This window comes from Pseudopodoces humilis, chromosome 3 (genome assembly GCF_049639895.1).
Source record: "Pseudopodoces humilis isolate 2021_Gansu_Grassland_sample_001 chromosome 3, ASM4963989v1, whole genome shotgun sequence".
NCBI lineage: Eukaryota > Metazoa > Chordata > Aves > Passeriformes > Paridae > Pseudopodoces > Pseudopodoces humilis.
The window spans coordinates 81,940,201-81,945,597 of NC_142202.1; the positions used below are offsets into that span (position 1 = coordinate 81,940,201).

Sequence of the window (5,397 nt, forward strand, 5' to 3'; positions counted from 1 at the left end):
GGCCCACTCACTTTCAGTGACAGGTCTTTGCAGGTCCATTTTGGTTTGCCCAAACTGAAAGAGAGAGTGACTGAAAGACTGGGCCAGCAGAATTGAGGGCAGCACTTTTCATAGGATTTTTATGGTCAAAGGGGTGGAGGGTTCCCTTGATCTAGCGAAGCTGCCACTGAAATGGGGCAGCACTGCAGGTACCTACCTTCTTGTCTGAAAGCAAGAAGGAAGGACAAGTGCTGCGCTTCAAGTGCAGCCAGTTCCAACAGAAGCTAAATGAGATCTACTGCTACAGATTACTGCCCTGCTTCATTAGTTGGAGCTCAGCATTCCCCCAGATTCCACACTCTATCTGGGATTGGTCTTAGCCTCATTTTTTAAAGTGGTTTGATTCATTAAATACGTCCAAATACTTGTGTTTCTAACCTAACCCAAGCCACTTTGATAAGCAGTGAACTAGGTGTGGCCACATAAATTGATATATTGGTAGACCTGACAAGGATCTCTAGTTTCACCTGGTTAAGTGGTAGGTGAAGCAACACCTGAGACCTTTGTTAAAGCCTTCTGAAAAACAGTCATGTCTTCTTCTGCCTGCTTGATATAAACCCCCACATAAAAATCACTTCAGGGTGCTTCTCTTTTCTAATTTTTTAGTTACTTCATTCTAGAAGTACTTATACATGCTAGGGATAAATGTGGAAAGCAATGTATTCCAGGTAAGTTTCCTGCATTCATAAACCAGATACTAATATCCCACTGGAAACATGAGCATATACTTTAAGAAAGGGCTGATATAGAACTAAAGACAGAGTGCTGAAAACAGGGCTACTGCAAGTAGAATTACTCAACAGAATGTTTAAGATGATAGAATCACTTTTCTGGAATTCTTGTGTAAATGAAATGAGACACTTTCCCTGTCCATGTAGATGAATTCAAGGCTTTCTACTTTTAATACTACTTTCTCTCAAAAGGTGGAATCTTTCTTGGACCAGCTTTTGTACAGAAGGAAAACAGAAGGTAAGACCTCAGCCAAGGGAGAGAAAAAACATTGTGATAATGTTATTTGTTTCAGCTTAGTGTTCATATTAGTACTTAAAACACCTCGGCTGGTGGTGTTGCTGAAGCTGATACAGATGAAGGCCTTTGCTCTTGCTTCAGCAAATCATGCAAAACAATGAGTTTGTATATAATAGGCAATAAGTTGCCTGATGGAATTATGTAATAGAGTAAGAGAGCTTGAATGGCAGACAGTTGCCTGATTTGACAATGGGCTGGATAACCATGTGGTGTGCTTCTTACTGAACTTCAGTGCAATTGAATGCAATTTACTCTTTGGGATGTGTTTCTACTGTACTGCTGCATAAAGGCCTAACAGACTTGTTAATCACTGAATTCAAGATTCTCTGATGAAATTTCACCTGAATATAAAAAACCCACTAATTGTGTGTGGTCAGACACTAGAACAGGTTGCAAAGGGAGGCTGTGGAGTCTCACATCCAATTGGACACAGCTCTAAGCAACCTGTGCTATCTGACCCTGCTTTCAACAGAGGGTTGTACTAGACAATCTGCAGAGGTCCCTTCTCCCTTCAATAACTCGTGACCTTAAAAGTTCTGTGAGTCTGTGATCTTGAATCAGCTAATTAACAACTCATCAGCTGATCATAGCATGAAAGTGTCACACCAAAGTTCTTTGGTGTATATGGTGTCAGCCCACTTCTACTCCAAACCTCAGTGATCTGATTCCTCTTGGCTTCTATGGAAACTGTGTATACCAGATGCTCTGTTTCTGCTAATAATCAGGAGAAATTAATGGCAAAAAAAAACCCCACAAACCAATAAACTATTAGATTTCTAAATTTAACTGCCTTTCTAATACATATTTGAAACTGATTGCACTTTTGTTGATTAGTACAGTAGAAGAGTTGGCTTTGTTTTCTGTTTTGTAGTGACTAGCTACTAAATATCTGTTTTCTGCTATTCCCTGCAGTACTGGTGCAGAGGACTATTGAATGGAAGTTCAAGAGGTTTAAAGTATGGTTGTAGTGCTTCGAGGTGGTAGAGATGTCCCTGAAACAGTGGTAGAAGTAGCCTTTCTGAATACTATGACACCTTCCAAAAGCTTGATAGATTGAAAAATATCATGATAGTAATGTGGAGTGCTTGATCATTTTTCTTATTTGAAGATAAAACATAAAGCTGTTCTAAAATTTATTTTAGATGGTTTATGTGAGTTTCTTCCTACCAATTGAACTGCATGACAGGTCTCTTTTCAAAGGTAACTCTCAGGTAACAAATTATTTTTGCTTACAAATAACAATTCTGAAGTAACAGAAATTTCTACACAGCATGACATTGATAATGATAATAAAACAGGTACCAGACTTCAGAGTGCCTATGCTTGAAAGAGTAGAACAAGAAGTATGTTGAGACTGCTTAGTTTATATATCTGTAACCCCTTATCACCATTTGGAATTATATACCTACAGCCACATACTCATTTACAAAGAACTGATGACAACAGTGTCTCTTTTGACAGTTCCAAGGCTATATTTCAGGGTGGCTCTGTAGAGCAACCAGCATACCTTGGACACAAAATGTGATGAATGGCTATATTATGTTGATCTGTGTCCTTCCTAAATGTTGTTATAGGAAAGTGGTAGTGTGTTATAGTTGTGTTCCCTAATTATGTAAAAATAGAAACAGTTGTGAAGTTAAGCTATAAACTAATTTTTATGACAACCAAAAATATGGTCAAAACACAGCCTACATCTGTGCTACAAAAGTTTTCACCACATATTGGAAAGGAGCATTTTTGCCTTTTTCCTCTGAAATCCTACAGGTCAGTGTTTCTCTTGTTAGTATCAGAGCTTTTCAGACAAGAGGCATCTTTCAACACCAGCGGGTCAGGTATGATGGAAAAAGACAACAGCTGCAGAAAGATAAAGCTACCAGATAACTCCTGTGCTTTTTAACTGAAAGCTGTAGCAGCAGGCCAGCTAGCCTGAACATAAATTGTGTTACAGAGAAAGTGTCACACAGACACAGAGGGATGAGTATATGGATAGTAGAAAAACAACTTGCTGCTATTCTCAGGTTTCCAGGAATTTCTCCTACAACCTGCCACTGTCCAGAGATCTGATAGGACTTGCAAGTGACAGAAAGCAAACAGAAAAAATTGTATTGACACAGAAAATACTGAGGGGGTGAAGAAAGGGACCAACTTTCTACCCATCAGCAACTTCCCTGAATGATTTCACCCGGAAGTGAAATGTTTCCATTGAACCCAAATTTGGTTCAATTGAGGAAAAAGGGCATCTGCAAATAAGTTATTGGCTATACCAGTTCTTTCTCTTGCTGTCTCACTGTCAAAATTTTGCTTTTCCTTCATACTGCTCATTAGTTGCAGATAACTAGAAATGAAGTGTCAATGGGATTGCTTCTCCTCTTCCCATAAATCCAGGAAAAATTTCCTCTTCAAGTCTATTGGACTTCCTCTCTTGCTGTTACCAGGCTCCTACTGCTCTCATGGAATTGTTGTTGCTGTCTCCTAGCTGCAAATTTAAAGAAACTGGAGTGACTGTGGAAATAGGGTGGGGACAGTTTTAGAACTGAGCTTATGCATATGCAGGGAAGAACCAGCAAAGGGTGCCTGGGAAGATGAAGGAATCTGTGTTTGCAGAGACATTCTGGACTTGACAAAGTCTTCAGCTGCCTGCTCTAACAGAGCAAAGGGCTTTATTTGATGACCTCCTGAGAGTCTTTTCAACCTGAATTATCCTGCAAGTCTGAAAACAGGGAGACAAAATGGAAAAGGAATATAACCAAAAGAGGAAGGGAGAAATAGAACTAATAAAAAAATCTAATCCCCCTCCCCCCAAGTTACTTTGGTTTGGAATGAGACATGGGACTAATCTAAACTTTTTGGATGGCATAGGAATAAATCACTGCACATGTGCATTATTTTGTTTTGGATGACATTTTGTCTGTATTAGTGGAGAGCTAGCTCTGTTTTCTTCTTCTGAATGGATGGTACACAGTGAAGCTGTAGTGGGTTGCTCCCATCATCCATCAATGATTAAAGACACCTGGGAAAAGTGCTGGAGAACAGTGGGGAAAAGAAACAGGGAAAAGTTAAGTTACAGAGTAATTCTGACCTGTTTCTTCCCTGTGTTACTCAGTACCCAGGCAGCATACTCTGTAAGGTGGACCTGAATTTCTGATTTACACAGGCATCTGCTGTTAAAGGCCATATTTCCAATGTTTCCATGTGGAACTATAACACTTTTTACAAACTGTTTAAATACATGAATATAGCATATAAACAAGTGGGTGTGCCTCCCTAATTTGGTGGTTTACACATGTAACTGGGAGAAAACCCAGCTGAGTTCCTGCCCTGGTTATTCGTACAAATTATTTAATTAGTACAAGTTGTTTAAGCACAACAAAGCTTTTGAAACTGTACCAACAGTAGAATCTACCTCTCCTGCTCCAGAGATACTGTAGTTTGTTGTCAAAATAATGATGTGGGAGAGGAAGAGGTATGAGTTCAAATGTCCCCAGGTAAAGAGGGAAAATAGGGCCTATGGCTGCCATATGATGCTCCATGCACATTCTAACCAGGGCTCTTGGCTAAAAGGCAGGTGGCCAACCCCTTTGGTTTTTGTTCTGCTTCTTCTGCAGGTACTTGAGAGGGATCGCTTAGTTTCAAGCTGTTAACAAGTCAATCAATTTTATTTTTCTCATTAAAACTAGAAGAAAAAAAAAAAAGATAGGTGACATTTGAACTTCAAACGAAAAATTGATTACTCCACCTTGTAATGGAGTGTTTCTCTCAGCGGCACTGGTTTTTCTTGCTAATGATTTATCAGGGCAATGTAACGAGGAGACCTGATACAACAGCATGCTTGTATCTGGACGATGAATGAATTTACACAGCAAAACAAACCCCGGGTGGAAAAAGGCAGAACAGTACCGATGGAGAAAAACTGGCGCCGATTTCAGTCGAGAAGGGGAAACCGGAACCTGGCGAGAGGAGAAAACGAAGGTAAATTTAAATAGGCTGAAATAATGCACCTGTACAAGGACCACTGCAGAGGTTTGCGAGCGGATGCTGTTCGCCGCTCACCGCACGCAACTTGCCCGACGCGCCCAGACCTTCGCCTGGTTCGCCTTCCCGACGGCTGATGGAGAACCCCGGGCCCGGGATTACCCGCCGCCGCCGGGGCGGGGGGCGCGGCCCCGCCGGGGGAGCCAATGGGGAACGGCGGCCGCCCCGCTCCGCCCGCCCCGTCGGCGAGGCGGGCGCTGGCGGCGGGGGCTGCCGGGGCGCCGGGGGCGGGGGGGCGGGGCGGGGGGCACCGGGGGCGGGCACAGCTGCGGGCCCCCGCCCCCCCCCCGGCGCCGC

At 42.2% G+C, this 5,397-nt stretch overlaps 1 long non-coding RNA gene across 1 annotated transcript; it reads right to left on the reverse strand.

Annotated features, from left to right (window-relative positions):
• Positions 1 to 2,257: 2,257 nt before the first annotated feature.
• Positions 2,258 to 5,153, reverse strand: LOC148184687 (uncharacterized). Its single transcript, XR_015772248.1, has 3 exons — positions 5,119 to 5,153; positions 4,966 to 5,015; positions 2,258 to 4,090 (listed from the first exon to the last, which is right to left on the reverse strand). It is a non-coding gene; the product is annotated as an uncharacterized LOC148184687 (long non-coding RNA).
• Positions 5,154 to 5,397: the final 244 nt, after the last annotated feature.